General features: G+C 41.9%; 2 pseudogenes; one reads left to right on the forward strand and one right to left on the reverse strand.

Annotated features, from left to right (window-relative positions):
- LOC102837744 overlaps positions 1-21,591 on the forward strand; it is a 471,778-nt pseudogene that overhangs the window by 108,259 nt on the left and 341,928 nt on the right.
- LOC102837629 lies at positions 8,151-9,060 on the reverse strand (annotated as a pseudogene).

Here is a 21,591-nt window from a genome sequence, read left to right on the forward strand (position 1 = left end):
CCTGACCCAAGCCATGGTATTTTCAATAACCTCATATGCATGTGAAAGCTGGACAGTGAATAAGGAAGACCGTAGAAAAATTGATGCTTTTGAGTTATGGTGTTGGAGGATTGAAATATTGAAAGTGCCATGGGCTGCCAAAAGAACCAATAGATCATGTTGGAATAAGTACAGCCAGAATGTTCTTTGGAGGCCAGGATGGCCAAACTACGTCTCTCATATTTCGGACATATTGTCAGGAGGGATCAGTCACTGGAGAAGGATATCATGTTTGGTGAGTTGGAGGATCAGAGACAAAGAGGAAGACCCCCAATGAGATGGATTGGCCAAATAGCAGCATCGATGGACTCAAGCCTGGCAACAATAGTAAGGTTGGCCCAGGATCTGGCAGTGTTTCATTTGCTTGTGCATAAGGTTGCTATGGGTCGGTACCGACTCAATGGCACCTAACAACAACAAATAAATTAATAGAAATCCTGGTGTGGCACTGTGGGTTAATGCACTGGACTGCAAAGTCTTTTTGAACCATAAGGTTGGCGGTTCAAGCTCACCAGCTGCTCCTCGGAAACCCTATACAGGGTCGCTAGGCATTGGAACTGACTTGACAGCACTTAACAACAACAACAAATAGGTTAATAAGTAAGCAAAAATGATCCTGTGCTTACTTTACTCATAGTGTAATTGCCCCTGGGTAAAGCTATTATTATCGACCTATAATGTAATGGTTTCTTTTGAATTAATAGAAAGGAGGTTTGAATAGTCATTTCCAACTAAGATGGACTATGTGGATGAGCATATTTATATCCTACCTGTGTTTTCCATTGTCTGTGAGATATTTGCATTTAGAAGAGAGTGCCTGTTGCATTTTTACGGTGCAGTTTCTGTTGGGTGCCTCCATAAGTAGTTCTGGGTGTGTCATAATAGAACTTAAGTTATTAGTAGAGTATTTTGTATACTTTTGATTTCCAGATGGAGATCATTGATATGAATCCAAGCTAACATCAATCAAGCTTTTACACAGAAATCCACCGTGGGTAAGAATGACTGTTATTATCTGGGCTGAGCAAAAACCAGAGACAGAATGCTTTACTCTGAGCTGCCTGCACTATTTGTAACACAGAGTAAGGGAGAAAAGATCTTCTTTGTACTCTTGAGTGATGACATTTAATCTTGTAACCTTCACCTCCCTCCTCCAACAAGAGTGAAGTCACAATTTTTGATAGCAAGATTTTGGAGTAAGCCAATCATTTCTATGGTTAGACATTGAGTGAGTCTACATAAAAATGGTATGAGGAAGAGAGAGAATCACCATTAATCAGCAGCAGCCCAAGGCTCATTCCATGAAGTGGAGGTCCTCTCTCCAACCTTGTTACAAATTTGAACACCAGCCATCTCTCCTACTCTGCTCCATTTGATGACTCTTGGCAGTGACCACACAGAACTCACAGACAGTACTCACTGCAATTGTGGTGTTGATATGAAAGTAACAGGTTACAATTGTGAATCCGAAACAGGTCAGGATATAGTTCTTCAACCAGAAGTCTCTTTGCAGATCTCTTAAGCTCACTGCTTGATCAAGTATTGCAAAGTGCTTTAGCTCTGTCAATAAATGCCCAGAGACCCCTGACTCCACCAGTAAGCCTTGGCCTGAGGCACTCAGCTCTTCAGCTCCTGGGTCTAAAGCATAGCTCCGTCAAGTTGCCCAGAGGCCCCCAACTCTGCCTGGAAGGCTTCTGCCTGAAGGTACTGCTAAGCTCTGCTCAGTGGGTCAGCACACTCACTATAACCACCTTGTTGTGTGGGTCCATCCGTATTCTGTGCCATCTTGTGCCAGTCTTGTGGTTCTGCTTCTGCCGCTTCTCACTGTCTTACACCGTCTCTCTCTCTGACTCCTGACTGTAGGAGGTTCTCAGCACAGGGACAACGGGCCAGTCCAAAGCACAGTTACACAGTCCCAGCTGGTCTTTCTTGGTGATCATCAGCTTCCCCCTTCTGCTTCGGAGTTTGACTCACTTTAAACTTAGTGGGATGACCAGACTGACCAATCCCCTTGTTAGTGTTCTGTACAACTTACTTTCATGGCCCACCCCACAGAGTTTCATGGGAACTTGATGGGCCACAAGCACTTGATACACCTATTGTTGTTGTTAAGTGCCCTAGTGACCCTATGTAGGATTTCTGAGGAGCGACTGGTGAACTTGAATCGCCAGCTTTGCAGTTCAAACCAACTTGGCAGTCCAGTGCATTAATCCACAGCACCATACCAGGTAAGAGCAGTTATTATTAAATCTTATTTAATCATTCTGTAAGTATCTGTTTAGTACTTACTAAATGTGGCTCTGTGGGTTAATGCGTCAGACTGCAAAGCCATTTGAACTGCAAGGTTGGCGGTTCACACTCACCAGCTGCTCCTTGGAAATCCTATACAGGGTCACTGTGGGTTGGAACCAACTCAAAGGCACTTAACAACAACAATATATTTATATTATTATAAAGGAGGCCTGGTGTGACTCTGTGGGTTAATGTGCTGAACTGCAAGGTCAATTTGAACCACAAGGTTAGTGGTTCAAGCTCACCAGCTGCTCCCCGGAAACCCTGTACAGAGTCGCTATGACTCAGAACTTAACAACATAAACAAATAAATAATATAGTGTAACCGTGTGTCTATGCCAGAGGCATAGTTAATATGTAGTAGACAGCAACCGTTCAAAATGTTGGAAAGTTTTGATGGCAGAAATAAATAAACTGTGTTTGAAAGCATTGTGTGATTTGAGAAATTAATGTGGCACATTGGGAACTAGGGGGACTTGTGTATTACCAGTGCCTCCATTGTTACCTGTACAAGTTGGGAGAAGATAGTAAACATGCTTTAAGGCAACTCAGGAATTGCAGATTTGGTAGCATAGTGGTTATGTGTCAGGCTGCTAAACTCATGGTCAGCAGTTCAAAACTACCAGCTATTCCATGGGAGAAAGATGAGACTTTCCGCTCCCGTAAAAATGTACAGCCTCAGAAACCCTGTACAAGGTCGCTATGAGTCAGAACCGACTCCATGGCTCACCACCATTCAAATAACTATGGTACTACTAACTTTTCAAGTGTTTACATAATCCATAAAACTAGTTACTGCCATCGACTCACTGTTATTTTAAATAAAAGTGTCATCTTTATCCAAAAAGTGGATAGGTCCTGTTTAAGGTTTTGGTTTGTTCATTAGTTTCTAACCCAACACGAAGCACAATCCTTACACATGGATATCCCAAAACTTTTTTTGGTAGCTCTGTAATCACTTTCTGCAAACTCGGCACAGCTATTCTGACTTTTCTTCTCTTCCAGAACACACTCTTGCTTCTCAGAATATCGGCAGGAGATTTTTAAAGCAGTGGTTGTTGGTGACAGTCTTGTGATAGTTTCTTTTCTCATTTTCATGCTTGCAGGTTTGTGTTTGTGTCTCGAGTGATAAGACAGTAAAGGCACTGCTGCTGAGATTAGGTTAAACTGAGACCTTTCACTGATCACACTGAGAATATAGAGAGCCTTACATGCTGTCTCTAAGACATGGGGAAGTAAATTCAAGTAGACGGGTGAGTGAGACCTTAGTGTTCAGATGTTCTCTGAGGCCAATACCCACACCTCTGGAAGTACCCATTCTTATTCACAAGCTGGAAACCTCCTCATTCAATAAAAACAGTATCGAGTTATATATACATAAGTCCTACCTGAACAGTTAATAGTTTCAGAAATAAAACTTTTTTTCCCCCCAACATTCTTGGGAGTGGTTGACTTTACAGAAATACTAATCTAAAACCCAGAGTTTCCACTTACAGATTATGGTTTATAAAAATGTTCTTATGTGTTGTTTCATAAATCCTGGTTTTTTTTGTTGTTTGCTTGTTCTTTACTTTCTTAAAAAGCTTTTATTGTGAATTGAGTGATAGTCCACATGGCAGAACATCAGTTTCATACACAACCAGTTGCATCCTGTTTCACTGTAATGTAAATCCTGTTTTATAGTTTATTTTGAACTTGATTTATGAACAAGTACTACTGTCATTTATTAAAGCTAATGAATTTCTCCACTCGTCGTCTTTTCAGAACTTGTCTTTCTTTTAATAGATTTGAAGTTTGGGACACACTGTTCATTCTCTTCTTCCTTCCAACATTGGGTTTCAGACTAATTACAGCATAAAGCTTGCATCTTTCAAAACCTGACTTTAAGTACTTGGACATACCTCAGCAAAACCACTACAAGGAACAGTATGTTTAGTACATCTCTTGTAGGGAGCATGGAAGTTTCTCTTGGCTCTTGTCAAGATTGAGACAGGCCAAGGATAGCTTCATGTAACTGAAAGCATGGAGACAAAAGGGCCAAATCTTTTTGTAAAAAAGTGAGGACCGCTTATTCATGTTCATCGATTTTGTTCTTGACACTGGATAGTTTTTAAAAGAATGTCAGAAAGTTCTGCATCCTGCACACTTCCTCTCCTCCTGTTTCTGGAGAACTCCTAATGCTAAGAAGAGTTAACCTTCATAAACTGGAATTTATTACCTGTTTTTTTTATTTTGTTTTTTAAATGTTTTAGTTTTATGGGCAATTGTGGATAAACAGTGAAAATTTTTCAGTCTGAATACAAGTTTAAAAAAATTCAAATCCTTTAGCATTAAAATAGGGGATGACAGACTATAGTGTAAGACACAGGAGTTTGGATAATTGTACTTTAGTCTTTGAAAACAGGAGGAAAGTTTCAATCTCACAATGCTTGTGTAAGTAGTTCCACCATACTCAGCTGTTTCTGAGGCGTGTAGGCCAGGGTCGTCAGCACTAAAAGTCAGGGAAAATTGGGGCTGGCTGTTGTCAGTCCTAACTTTGTTCTTGTTCCTTTTTAGGAAAAGGTAGATGAGCTGGCTGCCTACCATAGAGAAGACTGAGAGGACATTGATGGAAGTACATTTGGTTTTGCTTTGTGAATCATTTCCCAAAAGGAATTTGGACCTGACAAGTGGACTTTTTGATGACTGAGGGATAATTTTAGTACTGAGTTTTTTCATGAGGATTAGATAAAGCCGTGTGTGTGATAAGCTTAGCAGAATGCATGACTCATTGTAAATGTACAATAAGTGTTGGTAGTAACCATTATCATCATTAATCATGTTCAGAACTGAACTCCACAGCACTTAACAATAACAATCACAACATGCTTAATTCTAAATCCTAGTATCCCTGTTTCCTTAAAACGGCACACCGCAAGGCATCCCAGAGTTCAGAGGTATGTTTTCGTGAAAGCGTACTGTGACATAAAAAGTGATCATAATTCCATTATAAGAAAACCATTTACAGTCAACTCAAGGGGATCATGATTGGTTAAATGTTTTTCTCTTGTTAGCTTTCATTGAGTTGGTTCTGACTCATAGGCTTATGCCCCAAAGAATGAAATACTGCCCCGTGCAGCATCCTCACAATTGTTGTTACTTTTGAACCTGATGTTGCTCCAGCCCAGTGGTCTTCCTCTTTATTGTTTACCCTTCATTTTACCAAGCATGATGTCATTCTCCGGGAACTGGTCTCTCCTGACAACATGTCCAAAGTATTAAAGACAAAGTCTCACCATCCTGACTGCTAAGGAGCATTCTGGCTGCAATTCTTCTAAGACAGATTTCTTTGTGTTGTTCTTGCAGTCCTTGGTACTTTTAACTGTCTTCTCAAAAACCAAAATTCAAATTTATTAATTTTTCTAAGTCTTCCTTATTCATTTTCCAACTTTCACATGCACATGAGACTACTGAAAATACTATGACTTGGGTCAGGCATACCTTAGTCCTCAAACTGACATCTTTGCTCTCGAACACTTTAAAGAGATCTTGTGCAGCACATTTGCCTAACACAATAAATACATCACTTGATTTCTTGATTTCTTCCATTAATGTTGATTGTGGATCCAAGCAGAAAGAAATCTTCGACAACTTCAATCTTTTTTCCATTTATCGTGATGTTATTTATTGGTCCAGCTATGAGAATTTTTGTTTTCTTTACATTGAGGTGCAATCCATAATGAAGGCTGTAGTCTTTGATCTTCATCAGTAAGTATTTGTTCCCCATCCTTTTCTGAATCTGGCTTGAATTTGTGGCAGTTCTCTGTCAATTTACTGGCAGTTCTCTGTCAATGCAACTGTTTTTGAATTAGTATAGCAAAATTTTACTTGAATGTGATATTGTTTGATGATTTCACATTTTGTAGGCTCACCTCTTGGGAGTAGGCACAGATATGGACCTCTTCCAATTGATGAAGGATATTTTGGCCATGTAGCGGTCTTCCAAATTTCTTGGTCTATATGGACGAGTGCCTCCAGTGCAGCATCAGTTTGTTGAAAGATTTCAATTTGTATTCCATGAATTCTTAGAGCCTTGTTTTTCACCAATAAATTCAGTGCAGCTTGGAATTTCTCCTTCAGTACCATCGGTTCTTGATCATATCCTTTCTCTCGAAATGGGTGAACATCATCCATTTCTTTTTGGTACAGTGACTATATATTTCTTCCATCTTCTTTTGGTGCTTTCTATATCACTCACTATTTTGCCCATAGAATCCTTTGGTATTTCAAGTCAAAAGCTCCAGTTTTTTTCATCTGCTTGATTTTCTTTTGATTTTCTAACTCCAGGTCATTGCACATTTCATTATAATACTTGATTTAGTTATCTCAAGCTGCCCTTGACATTTTCTCTTCAGCTCTTTAATTCCTTATTTCCTCTATTGGTTTTAGCTTCTCTATGCTTAAGGGAGTCTTGGTATGATGCTGACTGTATTTACTTGACCACTGGGTTGGTGTGAACCACAAGATTGGTAATTTATTTATTTGTAACTTTTTAATTGTGAATTGAGTGAAGGTTTATAGACAATCGACCTTTTGCTTTCTTCCTAAATACTGTTCTTGTGTCATCTCACAATTCTCTGGTCTTTGGACATTAATGTCTGATGCATGACATCTGTTCTTTTAAGAATCTTCAGCTCCAGCATGAACTTTCACCGGAGCAATTTTTGGTCTGTTCCACAGTGTCCCCCTGGCCTCGGTTTGGTTGATGATATTGAGCTGTTTTACCGTCTTTGTCCACAGATGTAGTCAGATGGATTTCTGTGTATTCCATCTGGTGAGATTCACATGTGTAGTCTCCTTTTATGTTGTTTAAAAAAGGTATTTGCAATGTTATTGGCCTTGCAAAGTTCTATCATGCAACATTCAGCATCATTTTTATCACCAAGACCATATTTTACAATTACTGATCCATCCTCTTTGTTTCCAACTTTCATATTCCAATCACCAATAATTATTCATGCATCTTTTATTAAAGTTTTTATTGTGAATTGAGTGAAAGTTTACATGGCTGATCATCAGTTTTACATTCAACAAATCATATACTTTGTTTCATTACAACGATTATAATCCCTTCCATGTGCCATCAGCTAACAGTATTTCTATTTATTTATTTTAGGTCTTTTTTTTTTTTTTAAACACTCAGGCATATATAATAATTTAAGCCACCAAATGGCACATTCTGCAAGCCTGCTTCCTGGCCATCAGCTCTCAGTCCCTCTTTTTCCATGAGTCTAGAGTCCTCAGCTGCTCCCTCTCTCCATGTCCCCATCTCTGGTGTCGCTGCTTCTTTGGATAAGGTCCCACATTCTGCTTGTGCTCTTCTCCCTTGATGGTCCTGGGGTCCTCTGTTTCTGGACTGTAAGATGAACTACTTCCCCATTTTTGTTACAAACCTTTACAATGATGACAGTTGAAGTTAGTCATCATGATAACAATTACTATTGAATCATAAGAATCTTATCCCCATCTTTTTTTTTTTTTTTTTTTTTTTTACTCTCCCCTGTGCATCAGAAATAAACATTTTTTGAGGGAATTCCTTTTCCCTTCTCCCTTTTTTTTTTTTTTTTTTTAACTTTTTGAAGTAGATAACTATTCACTGATTTATTGACAATCTAAAGCAACATTTTCAGTCTCTAGTGCTGTTACATTAAAAGGCACAAGAGCTAGCCAGTTGGAAACTAAAAAGTTGTGGCCTTTAGGCATATTTGATTTCAAAATTATCTTCCAAAAGCAATAATCAAGAGGCATATTTACTCTGAATCACTCTTGTCTTAAGAGGCTTACTCCGTTTGAGGAGTATCTTCTTTTTCATTGATTCTTTTTTGGGTCTTCGCATGAGTTAAGATGTGAGCTTTCAGGTGAGTTGACTGAATAAACTTCTTGTTGAAACCTTGAAAGGGGCACACAAAGCATTTCTCCCCAGTGTGGATTCGTACATGCGTACGCAAATTGAAGCCCAGGGAAAAGCGCTTTCCGCACCCTTCAAATGTGCACTGGTACGCCTTCTCTCCAGTGTGAACCAGAAAATGACATCTTAGTTTTGAAATCTCAGAGAAAGCTTTCCCACATTCTACACATACATGGTCTCGGGGACCATGAAGTAGGAGATGCTTTCTCAAGGCAGATTTATCCCTAAACTCTCTTGTGCATCCTCTCTGAGGACAGGCGATTGTTTCTGGGTTATGTGCTTTACTCCTTTTATACTTCCCCGTTGTAAATTCTGACAGCCGTTTAGAATCTGTTACTCAGAATAATAATACTCCAGGGAACTCTCTCTAGAAACCTGTTGAGGAAGATTTTGTTTTGCCCCCTTTTCCACATATTCCAAAGAGCATTCAAGTAGTGGTTTATGTGCAAGAACCTTTTGAGCAAGCTCTTGATCTGAGTCTTTTTTTTCAGATATTCCAGAGATTTAAAAAGTAAGTCGCCTTCTAGGATGGGTTCAGAAAATTCACCTCTTATTATGCATTCAAAGTAACAGTCAGGGAAGGAGTCCTCCTCTCTAACAACCTGAAGACTAGTCTCACAGTGCACATTATCATCGTGTAGGCTCATGGTGTTATCAGCAGCTGTCTTTGCCTTCCATACTTGGCATGGCTTCACTTGGCTTGGCTTAGTCCCAATATGGGCCTTTTCACCGATTCTTTCATGTAAACTCTTCCTTGGTCTTTTCTTCAGTTGCTGGTCCATGTTGTTCTATGTGCTTGCTCCTTGGAGATTTCTACCAGGATCTACCAATCACTTCCTAGATAGTAGTGTTCTGGCTAAGTGGTCTTCGGCAAGCACCTGCTGCTGTATTCTAAAATCTGAAGGGAAGGGCCACTTCTGAAGTCTTTACCATATATTTCAGCACTTAGTACATTTGCCCAAGCTAACACGAGTCCTCTGATACTCCCTTGCTTCTTTCCACCAAAAAGCCCCCTCCCCCTTAAACTAAACTCCCTCTTGAAACCTTGTAAGCCAGTGTCTAAGTTGACTATCCCTATCTACCCTGTGTACAGAGGGTACTTGATATGAAGACTCCTTCCCTCTCTGTTGGTACTTTGAGCTACTGCCTCCATGAATGTATGTCAAGTTCATATAACTGTAGTAATTTGCTCTCGTTTCCTTTATCATAAATTGTTTTTTGTTTGTTTGTTTGTTTGTTTTTGTATCTTCCTCTAGTCGAGTTCTGATTAACAAGCCATTGAGGCTAAGTCAAATGGGTACTATCTGCAAGTTTGGGTGTTTTTGTGCGCCTCTTCTTATTCCATATCAGCTGGATGCTTCACTCTCAGATCTGGCCTTCTGTGGCTATGTCCTTGTCCATGGGCTCAGGTGTCCCCAGGTTTCACCACACTTTGGACCATCCAGCCCTTACTCTTCCCTCTCTCTCGTCTCCAGGTCAACGTAAGTCTATGGAACGTGGTTGAACTCAGCCCATTTCTTCATTGCTGCCTTTCCCCCTCTTCCACTCACCAGTAGACTAATGTGGTCGCCAGCAAACTTACATGCCTATTCATGTGTTCTCTTTGAGTTTCAGTATTAGAGGGGGGTTTGTCCTGAAGGGACTTGATTGTTTGCCTTCATGTTTCCCAGCGAACAACTTGCTTATTCTTTTAGTAGCCAATCATACTGCCATTTTTGTTTTGGATTTTTCCTGCAGATTTTATTTGAAGATGTATCTTCTGTCGCTCTAGCTGTTCCAGGCTGGTCTGCTTGTCCTTTCTAGTGGGAATGTCTCACTTTAGAAAGTTCTGGATGGGAGTCAAGATTCCACCTAAGGTCCTATAGACTGCAAAGGCTCCTCAAGAGGCCTATTTCACTGGGCAAGTTCTAGAACCCGTTTTAGGTATTCCAGTCATTTATAGGCTGAAGCATGGGTTTACAAGCTTTCTGTAATCATGTTTCCTGACATTTCTTTCTATCCTACTCAAAAGTCTATTTTACAATAGTAGGCAAAGGAAACCAATATTCATAAGATAGTCGAACATCTTAGTATTATTTCCCCTCTTCAGACTATGCCTCCATCCCTGTATAATGATGCATCTTAATTGCATCTTGATTGATCAAGTTCAGACTGAAGAAATCGGTAGAATGCTTCAGTTTCATCATCACTAACTTTAGTGGTTAGTTCATAAGTTTGAATTATAGTGGTATTAGCCAGTCTTGCTTGTGGACATTATGCTATTACCAACAGCATTGTACTTTAAGATAGATCCTGAAGTCTTCTTTTTGACGGTGAATGAGACACGTTCCTCTTCAATTTATATTCCAATAAAGTATATGGTTGGCAAATTCTGAATTGCCAGTATCAGTTCATTTCAGCTCACTAATGTCTGGGATATCTATCTTTATATGAGTTCCATTTCATTTTTGACTATTTCAATTCTCCTAGGTTCATACTTCGTATATGCCGTGCTCTGATTATTAATGAATGTTTGCAGCTGCTTTTCCTCATTTTGATTTGTGTCCCACCAGTAAATGAAGATTGTGAAAGCTTTACTGCATTCATCATATGTTCCAGTCTACTTTAAGGAGTCAACTCTTCCCTAGTCCTATTTTGAGTAATACCTTCCTATCTGAGGTCTCATGTTCGCGCACTGTGTCTGACAATGTTCTGCTGTGATTCACAGTGTTTTCTCCTTCTGGTACTGTAGCTGATGATGAGCTCCTGCTTCTCATGAGCTTCCCGGTGTGGCATGTAGGATAAGCACTGGACTGAGAACCACAATGTCGGGAGTTCAAGACCCCCCCCCCAGCTGCTCCTTGGGAACCCTGTACAGTGTTGTTTTGAGTCAGAACTGACTTGACAGCACTTAACAACAATGATTCAGTGCAGTTGTTGAGCTTTAATCACTGTTTTTATGGTTTGTGGTGGTGGTGGTTATGTGCCGTGGAGTCGGTTCCAACTCATAGCGACCCTGTACAGGGTTTCCGAGGCTGTAACTCTTTATGGGAGCAGAAAGCCTCATCTTTCTTCCATGGAACAGCTGGTAGTTTCGAACTGCTGACCTTGCGGCTCGCAGCCCGATTCGTAACCACTACGTTACCAGAGCTCCTTTGTAGTCAAATGTTTATCCTACTACACCACACTAGGACTCCAGTGCCTCTGAGTCAGTTCTGACTCATAGTGACCCTATGTAGGTTTCCTGAGTAGTGCCTGGTGGGTTTGAATTGCTGACCTCATGGTTAGCAGTCCAGTGCTGATCCTACAGCACCACGCTGAATTTCCAAAGTTGCTTTGAAGCATGTTTACTGACTACGCTCAGTCATATAAGCAGTCAGTCCTCCCAGCTGTACAGATAGCAGTAGAGGTGTTGGAGAGAATGTGGCTAGCAGCCCAACCCCTCCCTACCCGACAGTACCGCCACGGCGCCTTACAAGCATTGGCAAGGGAATGCAAAATGAAACTGTGGTAAACAAGGGAGTGACAGGATTGGATTTTCATTTTAGAAGGATCACCCCAGCCATCCCGAAGATTGAAGGTAGGAGAACTGGAGGTAAGGAGACCACTGGGGGTAGAGATTTGAATGGTCCAGGTGAGGAGGCCTGGACCACATTATTGATGATGAACACAGTAACCATTTCATCTACAGTAACATCTACGTAGCACATACTGTACCATGCATGGTTCTCAATCCATTACACGTTTTCATGCATTTAGTCCTCAGAGTCACTTTTTTCAGTATGTACTATGAAGGGGATTCAGAAAGTTCTTGGAAAACTGGAATGAAAACAAAGTAGAACTTTTTACGTTTCCTCATATCCTTATTTCCACTGTACAGATGTGGAAATTGAAGGCCAGAAATTAACCCAGTCACATAGTTGATAAATGGCGGGAATGGGATTTGAACCCATGCAGACTGGTACTTACCATGCATAAGTGGTTGGACTCAAGACCTACATTGGAGTTAGGATGGGCAGGACTTGGTGTGGTGACTGTGATGAACCCAGGGGGATGCCTGGATTCTGGCTTGGCTGGTGGTATCCTCGACTGAAATGGGGAAGCCAACTTGGGATTGGAGATCATGCGAGGGAGCTCTGGGCATGCTGGCTTCTGGAGGAAATATACATGACTTGCGTTTCAAGAGGTGGATTTAGAAAGCACAGCATCACATTGGTGGCAATCGAAGCAATAGGAACAAAGGGAAAATGTGTACTTTCCAGGGGGTCTTGAGGAGAGCCTAGAAGAGAGTAACTCCAACATCTGATAATGGAGGAGCCGTGAAGGAGATTGCGGGCAAGCAGCAGAGAATAGGAGGGGGCACCAGGAAGGTGTCATGGTTGCTGAGGGAACACAGGGTTTTAAAAGAAGGGTTCACAGGCTCCCAGTGTACTCTCTTTATCAAAAGCTCTAGAAAGCTTGAGGAGGGTCCATTGCGTTTGGTTAAAATGAGCTCATTTGGAGCCTTCAGCCAAATCTAGAGTGTGGTGGGTGAAGGAGGGGCCAAGAGGCGAGGATGGCAGTCAGCTGGGCAGACCAGGCTTCTCAGAATCCGGACGAGCCAGTGGAGGGGTGGACAGGGATTTCCTTTGTTTACTTAAAGCAGGGGTGGGGAACCTTTTTCTGCCAAAATTTATAACATCATTTGCAGGCCATAAACTTTAAATTAGGGTGCTGTATTTTGGTCAGGAGTCCTTGTGTGATGCTGTGGGTTAATGCACTGGACTGCAAGGTTGGTTTGAACGAAAAGTTATGCAGTTGAAGCTCACCAGACAACCCTCGGAAGCCCTACACAGAGTTGCTATGAGTTGGAACCGGTCAAACGGCACTAAATATATTTGGTCAAACGTTTAATGAACTCACCCCTGATGTGCTGGAGTCCTGGTGTGGTGCTGTAGGATTAGCATGGACTGTAACAAGCTTGGTGCTTCAGGCTCACCAGCCACTCCTCAGAAACCCCATACAGAGTTGCTATGGGTCGGAATCCGACTTAACAACAACAATATGATCTGCAGGCTAGATGTTCCCTTCCCCTGTTTAAAGACTGGCAAGTAAAGCCAACGAAACCCATGGCTCTCGAGTTGTTTCCAGCTCATAGCGACAGAGGAGAACTGCCATGTGGGGTTTACAAGACTGTGTTCTTTATGGAAGTCTATTACCACTTCTTCCTTCTGTGGAGCAATTGGTGGATTTGAACCCCTGACCTTCTGGTTAGCAGCCACACTCTTAACCATTGTGCCACCAGGGTTCCTCAGCTGGCAAGGTATTATTGTCAAGTGCCACTAAATTGGCTCCCACTCATAGCAATCCTGTGTAGGGTTTCCAATGTGCACCTGGTGAGTTTGAGCCACCAACCTTGTGGTTAGCAGTCCAGTGTTGATCCTACAGCGCTATAACTGGCAGATAACCAAGTTTATATAGTGATGGGAAGAGACAGGCCCCTGAGGAAGTAGAAGGGGATGACAATCTTTAGGGTAACAGGAGAAGGCTACTTAATTCTTCAGAAGTCTGGGTATGGGAGTGAGGAGCAAGAGACCCAACACCCAACGGCTTATATCTTCTGACAGATAGGAAGCAAAGCCATCCACTAGAAACAAGGAGAGAGATGTAAGGCCAGGTTTTTCAGGCTGGGAGAGGTTGAAAATACCCACTGTCTGGAAAGGGAGGAAGAAGCGACCAGGAAAGCTTTGAGGGATGTGGTCAGTATTATTAGGAGGAAAGCAAGCTGATGGAAACCAATGTATGTTAAGGTAGAGTTGAGTGACTTGTCAACTCTTCAAAGCACACAATAGGGCAGAGCTCTACCACCTCCCTACAGCTGATACTTACTGTCCCGTATAAGAAACCCTGGTGACACTGCGGGTTAAGTGTTGGGCTTGTTATATGCAAGCAGCAGTTAAAGCCCACCAGCCACTCTGTGGCAGAAAGATGAAGGCAGTATGCCTCCTATAAAGACTTCCAGGCCTAGGAAACCATGTAGGGCTATCATGAGTTGGAATTGAATCAGGATCCATGGGTTTAGTTTTTAGTTGTTGTTATTATGTGCCGTGGAGTGAGTTCTGACTCATAGCAGCCCTGTACCGATTTTCCAAGGCTACAAATCTTTACGGGAGCCAAAAGCCTCATCTTTCTCCCGTGGAACAGCTGATAGTTTCGAACTGCAGACCCTCAGGTTAGCAGCCCGATTCGTAACCACTATGCTACCAGAGCTCCTTAGTTTTTGGTTATATGTTTTAAAAAAAAAATTGTTTTTTTTAATAAACTAATTTTTAAAATCTTTTCTTCGTGCCTTAAGTTCTCCATTCCTCCTTCTCGTTTCCTCCTTGTCCCAGAGCTCTCTGGAGGGCTGATTGGTGACTTACAGGTCTTGACTCAGGAGCTCTCCCCATAGGCCTGTTCTGGGTGGCATCTCACCAGTCTTGGCTCCCCATAACCCACAGGACAAAATGCCAAGTTCAGGGCATCAAAGCCCTATTGATCTGACCTGTGCCTCTCTCTTCAGTCTCAGGGGAGTGTCAGGAAGAAGTAAGTTAGCAATGGCCAGCACTATGTGTACTTACAAGCCTCTCAACAGAATCATTTCACAACTTGTTTGCTCATAAAACTGGCTTTTACTTAAATGGCAGTAAAAAATTATGGCTCGTGGCCCATGAATCTTGGGCAAAGGCATTAACAAGAAAAAATTAAGTTTTTTTTATTTCTTCTTCTGTATTTGGCAAACAAAAATATAGCCCAAATAAATATGGATTCTTCCTTATTAAAAATGGACTGTGACCTGCTAACTTGATTTCATGAGCCAGTGTTTGAGAGACAGCACCTTAAAGGTGGTGATTAACAGCATTGTGGAGTGACAAAGTAGAAATCTTACCTGGTTGTTTTTGGGTTGTTGGGTTTTGGGTTTTTTTTTTTTTTTTTTCAGATAAGTGGGGATTTACAATTTCCCACCCGTGAAAGCCAGGCTTATGTTTATTGATGCTGGTGTTTAACACTATAAATTTTCTTGGCGCTGTTGGATAAGCACTGGATGGCAAGGTCAGTTTGAACTGCAAGGCTGCTCCTCGGAAACCCTATACAGGGCTGCTTGAATCGGAACCAATTCGATGACACTTAACAAGCACAACAAGAAGAGGATTCTTTAATTCATAATACCGCTTGTTGTTAGGTGCCATTGAATCACTACTGACCCATAGTGACCTTATGCACAGCAGAACAAAACACTGCCTCATCCCGGGCCAACCTCACTATTGTTGCCACGCTTGAGCCCATTGATGCTGTTTGAGTGCCTCCCCACCTGAGGGACTCATTTTCCGTCACTATATCTGACAGTGTTTCTCTGCTATTCATAAGGGTTTCAGTGACTAAATATTCGGAAGTAGTTCGTCACTCCTTCTTTCTAGTCTGTCTTTGTCTGGAAGCTCATGTGAAACCTGTCCACCATGAGTGACCCTCTGGTATTTAAAATACCTGCGGCATAGCTTCCAGAATCACAGCAACTCACAAACCACCACATTATGACAGACTGACTTATAAAAATACAAAATAGTTAGAAACCTAAACCAGAAACCCTTATAAAAATGCAAAATAGTTAGAAACCTAAACCAGAAACCCTAATCTATTGCCACTGAGTTGATTCCAACCCATACTGACCCTCTATATGGTTTCTAGGACTATAAATCTTCATGGGAGCAAACAGTCTCATCTCTCTTCTGAAGAGCAGCTGGTGGATTTGACCCACTGACCTGTGTCTAGCAGCTCAGCACTGAACCCACAATGCCACCAGAACTCCTTAGTTAGAAACCTTGTTGTTGTTGTAAGTATCCTCGAATTGGTCCCGACTTACAGTGACTCTCTGTATAGGGTTTCTGGTTTAGGTTGCAAATCTTTGCAGGAGCAGAAAGCCTCATCAAACAGTATTCTGGTTTTTGTTTGTTTTTTTCTTTTTATTGGATTATATAATGTGCATTGGGTTAGAGGAGACGGCATAGTTGTTAAAATCCCACACACACAGACTTCCTGGATTTGATTCCTGGCTCTGCTGCTTGTATGACCTTGGGTAAGGTGTTAACTTTTATGTGCCTTAGTTTCCTTGCATGTAAAATTGGGAATTTAATAAGAGTTCTGCTGTAGCGTTGTAGGATAAACACTGGACCTCAAGGTAGCTTTGAACATCAAGGGCGGTGGTTCAAACTCACCAGCTGCTCCTCAGAAACCCTATACAGGGTCTCAATGAGTTGGCACCGACTCAATGACACTTAACAACAACAGCCTTTGTTTTGGAGTACTGATGGGGTGCTGAATGATAAGCACTAGACTACTAGCTGCTAGGTCAGCGGTTCAGATCTACCAGCCACTCCTTAGAAACCCATACAGGGTCATTATGGGTAGAAACCTACTGGCCAGCACTGAACAACAGCAACAATGCTTTGGAATGCCTTTGAAAATGCAGTGAGTCAATATTTGCTAAGTCCTTAGAACAGACTTGGGCTAGAGTTCAATGTCTGAATATAATACGTAAATGTCAGTGTACCAGAAAGCTGTGGGAGGACCTAAAGCCAGTAGCTCCGGAAGGTTCAAGCCCTCAGTTACAGCAGACAGGCAGCTCAGTGACTTAGAGATGTGCCTGAGCCAGTGGCAAACCAGGAGCCTGACACTGTCATTCATGTCTTGTAGCTAGAGTTTCCTGAGCTTAGTTAAGAAAGTTGCAATGTGGGCCATAGATTACATGTTAGGCAGCTGATAAATCGGCAGTTCAAGCTTACCAGCTGCCCTTTGAGTGGATCATAATATTGTCTGCTCCCATAAAGATTTAGTCTTGGAAACCCTACATGGGTTCAGTATGAGTCAGAATTCACTCAAAGGCAGTGGGTGAGGGTGGATATTTTCCTCAAGTTAGCAAACCTCTTAGCTGCGTGAGAACTAGGCCTGAGGCTGCCGACCTCCTTGTTTCCAGCTGCCACCTTCTCCCAGAGATGTTGGTTGGGTTTTAGACAGTGATTTCCTTTTCCCCTGCCATTTACAAACATCCAACTCCTATGGCTCTCCCATTTTTATACCTCAGGGCAAAATGTAAGCACATACACTGGAGTTAATGTACCTGTGTTGTTTGCTCCTTTGTATGTTTGTACATTAACTCATCTATTTTTGGAAACATGCTCTGAGGCAGGGATTTATACAGAGCTTAGTAAAGTGTTCTGTGGCCTTGAGACACCTAATAAATGCTTTAGACTTTTAAAAAATACTGTAATCATTTTAATAGAGGCCGATGTATGTGTGTGTGTTTAAGCAAATGGTGTGTTTTCCAGCAGCATTCTGGCAAATTAACGGCTTCTAAATTAAAAAAAAAACTATATTCTATTCTTAGAAAATGAATTTTGTAAAACGGCTGTACTATGCATTTATTTATTGCTGAGCTGGAATTGCACTGGTGGAAGCCAATATTCAATTTATATATGTATAATTATATATATTCTCCCCACCCCCCCCGAAAAATTGGTTGGCATGATGTGGCAGGGATTGAGTGGGGACAATTTAAAGGAGTTATTGTGAATTTAATGCATATTTTAAAAAGTTAAAAAACCCTCTATCGGGTTAGCTGATGTGATTTGGCCCCACCTCTTGCTGCACATGTGGTCTTTTCATTAGGAATGTGTGTCTGATGTGGCACAGATGGTATTTAAAACACTTGGTAATATTTTCCACAACCTGTTTTTAGTAATTAGGCTTGAATTCGCTTCTTCAAAATACTAGGCTGCCTTTTGGCAACTTTGTCAACTAAGGAGCATGTAGTGTGGTCATTGTGCCAGCAGAGGGCAGTGTAAGTCAGTATTTCGTCTGCAGTTCTTGTACAACCGCGGTGTTCCACGTTCAAGAGTCTAGAGTGGGTTTGAAAGATGTGATTTAAGATTTTAAAAATTAGTTGAAAGTGACACAAATTTGAAACAGTCTTCGGTTGACTAGTTTTGAGTAAGAAAACAGATTGTACAGAATGTGTGTGAGCTGCAGTTTTATTACAGAATGCATTTTTCTTTTTCTTCATTCTTCCACTGCAAATATGCATGATACTTGGCGAAAGGCATGGTCCTTATGTAAATTATTGCACTCATTCACTTAAAGACATAGCATTTACTTTGATGATGTTTTCGTTGGCTCAAGGGGTAGTAATGTTTTCAAATTATGGACTTTTTTAAGGTTCCAGGTTTTTGTTTTTTATGACAAAGACGTTGAAATAAAGGTCATTTCTGTGTTTTGTGGTCCTGCTGAATGTCCAGGACTTTCAGAGGATAACTGTGGGTTTGTGTGTGTGTGCCATTTTCATGTTATTTCCAAGTCTTCCAATGTCATCTTGCAACAGCCACCAAAGCTCCTGGGTAATCAATCCTACCCTGCGGCGCTCTCCTCTCCTAGGTGACTGAAAGCAGACGCTGCCCCTGTCTTCCCTTTTGTAGCAGCTTCATTGTACATTCTGTTAATTTCACGTTTTCCATGTGGTTCTCCATATTAGGATGTTAGAGTGATTCAGGGTTCAGAGAATGGGAATATTATCGCAGGTGGGAACGTAGCAGGGGATCTGGTTGAAGAATATGTAGGCCGGAAATTCACAGAAATCCCAGAGTGAAGTAAGAAAGGTGCTTGAGGGTAGGTGGGCTTACCTGGGCAAATGCCTAGAATGATCCTGGTGTATTTGATGGAGAATGAAGAGATGTGCTTGAATGAAACACAGAAGAATTGTGAGAATAAGGTGGGAAAAGTTGAGGGGAGCACCGAAAACTAGTATGAGCGTTTGGCCTTAATGCTGTGTGGAGTAGAGGAGCTTCTGAAATCGGGAGATGCCAAACCCTCGGAAACACATGTAGAAGATCAGATGTTATGCCAGACCATAGAATAAGGACGGAGCACCTTTCTGCAGAGCCATTTTCCTGGGTGGGACTTCAGATATGTTTCTCTGTGTTCACTCTCTTTGTCTTAACTTTGGGTGGGAAAGTCAAGGGGAGAAGTATAGGAAAGAAGTCTCTAGTAAAAGACCATAAGCAGAACAATGTGATGAACTCGACCTATCCTTGTGGATGTAGTAGCTTAAAATACTAACTGAGAGGGAAGGAGTCTTTACAGCAGGAATCATTTCTGTCCTCTCTGTACATAGGGTAGATAGGGATAGAGAACTTAAACACTGGCTACCTAAAATAGGGGGTGTGGGGCGCTATAAAGGCATGAAGTGACTGGCTTACAAGTTTTCAAGAGGGAGTTTAAAGGTAGATTCTCCACTGAGTGGTTTTTCAACCTGTCTATATGGAGCTGGTTAAAGGACACAGGGATAAGACTCTTATGGCTCAATAGTGAGTAATTGTTACTTATCATGACTGACTGTGATTGTTGCAACTGTAAAGGTAGAAGTTTTGTAGCAAAAAAGGGGGAGTGCAATCCAGGAGCAGAGGACCCTGGGACCATGAAGAGAGAAGAGCCGGAGTGGAGTGTGGGACCCTCCACAGAGAAACGGTGACACCAGAGAAGGAGGCAAAGATGATGACATGGAGAGATGGAACCGCTGGGGACTCATGGAGGGAGAGAGGGGCTGTGTGCTGGCAGCCATGGGGCAGGCTTGCAGGGTATGCCCTTTGGTTGTTTCAATGATTGTATATTACTGAGTGTTTTGGTTTACATCCAAAAAAACACCAGAGGGAATAGAAGCAAATACTGTTGAATGACGATGCATGGAGGGGATTGTAATCATTGCGATGAAATGAAATATGATACAATGATGTTCTCCCATGTAAACTATACTCAATTCATAATAAAAACTTAAAAAAAAAAAAAATGAGCAGAAACATGAAGAAAGTAGAGGTGGAGTTGGCATCCCTTTGTGGACAACTTCTCCATAGTTTCTTCCCATGGAAATTTCCAAACACTAGAAAATGAAAATCCTCACCACCAGACCCATAAACAACATCCATATCAATGTTTGATAAGGTGGTGGGTCAGAGAAAACGAGGAAGACCCCCAGTGAGATGGATTGGCAAAGTGGTAGCATCAGTTGCCTTCTAGCGTGGCAACAATTGTGAGGTTAACTCCGGACTGGGCAGTGTTTCATTCTCTTGTACATAGGGTCGCTATGAGTCGGTACCGACTCAATGGCACCTAACAACATATCAGTGGAGAAAACATTTAAGTTGTCAAAGACTTCATTTTGCCTGGATCAACCATCAGCACTCATGGAAGCAACAGTCAAGAAATCAAACGATGTATTGCCTTGGATAAATCTGCTGCACAAGACCTCTTTAAAGTGTTGAAGAGCAAAGATGTCAACTTGAGGACTAAGGTGCGCCTGACCCAAGCCTTGGTATTTTCAGTAACGTCATATACATACAAAAGTTGGACGGTGAATAAGGAAGACCATAGAAGAATTGATGCATTTGAGTTATGGTGTTGGAGAAGAATATTAAAAGTGCCATGGGCTGCCAAAAGAACAAATAGATCTGTGTTGGAAGAAGTGCAGCCAGAGTGCTTCTTGGAAGCCAGGATGGCCACACTTAGTCTCTCATACTTCAGACATGTTATCAGGAGGGACCAGTCACTGGAGAAGGATATCATGTTTGGTAACGTGGAGGGTCAGAGAAAATGAGGAGGACCCCCAACGAGATAGTTTGACACTATGGCAGCATCAATGGGCTCAGGTGTAGCAATGATTATGAGGTTGGCCCAGGACCGGGCAGTGTTTTGTTCTCTTGTCCACAGGGTTGCTAAGAGTTGGTATTGACTTGATCGCACCTGACAACAACAGTAACATGCCTTGTGGTTCATACTTTCCTCGTGACATTTGTGTAAGTCAGGGGACTGCTTCTCAGCAAAAGATGAATTACAAACAGGGTTTACTAATGTCCCAAAGTTAGATTTTATTTCTAGGAATGACACCCAGGCCAGGCCAGGACGTTGGCACTGCATAAACTCAAAGCCACACCAAATCCATTGCCATCGGCTTGATTCCAACTCATAGCTAGCATTATAGGACAGACTAGAACTCCATAGGGTTTCTATTCATTCCTTCTGTCATCGAGTTGCTCCGGTTTTGAACCACCGGCTTTTCGGTTAGCAGTCCAATGCCTAATCCACATTGTTGTTGTTGTTGTTGTCAGGTGCCATCGAGTCGGAACCGACTCATAGCGACCCCATGCACAGCAGAACAAAACAATGTCCGATCCTGAGCCAACCTCACTACCGCTGCCACACTTGAGTCCATCAATGATGCCACCTGGCTGATCCATCTCGTTGGGGGTCTTCCTCTTTTTCTCTGACCCTCCACC

This window comes from Chrysochloris asiatica, unplaced genomic scaffold, assembly GCF_000296735.1.
Source record: "Chrysochloris asiatica unplaced genomic scaffold, ChrAsi1.0 scaffold00006, whole genome shotgun sequence".
Lineage (NCBI taxonomy): Eukaryota > Metazoa > Chordata > Mammalia > Afrosoricida > Chrysochloridae > Chrysochloris > Chrysochloris asiatica.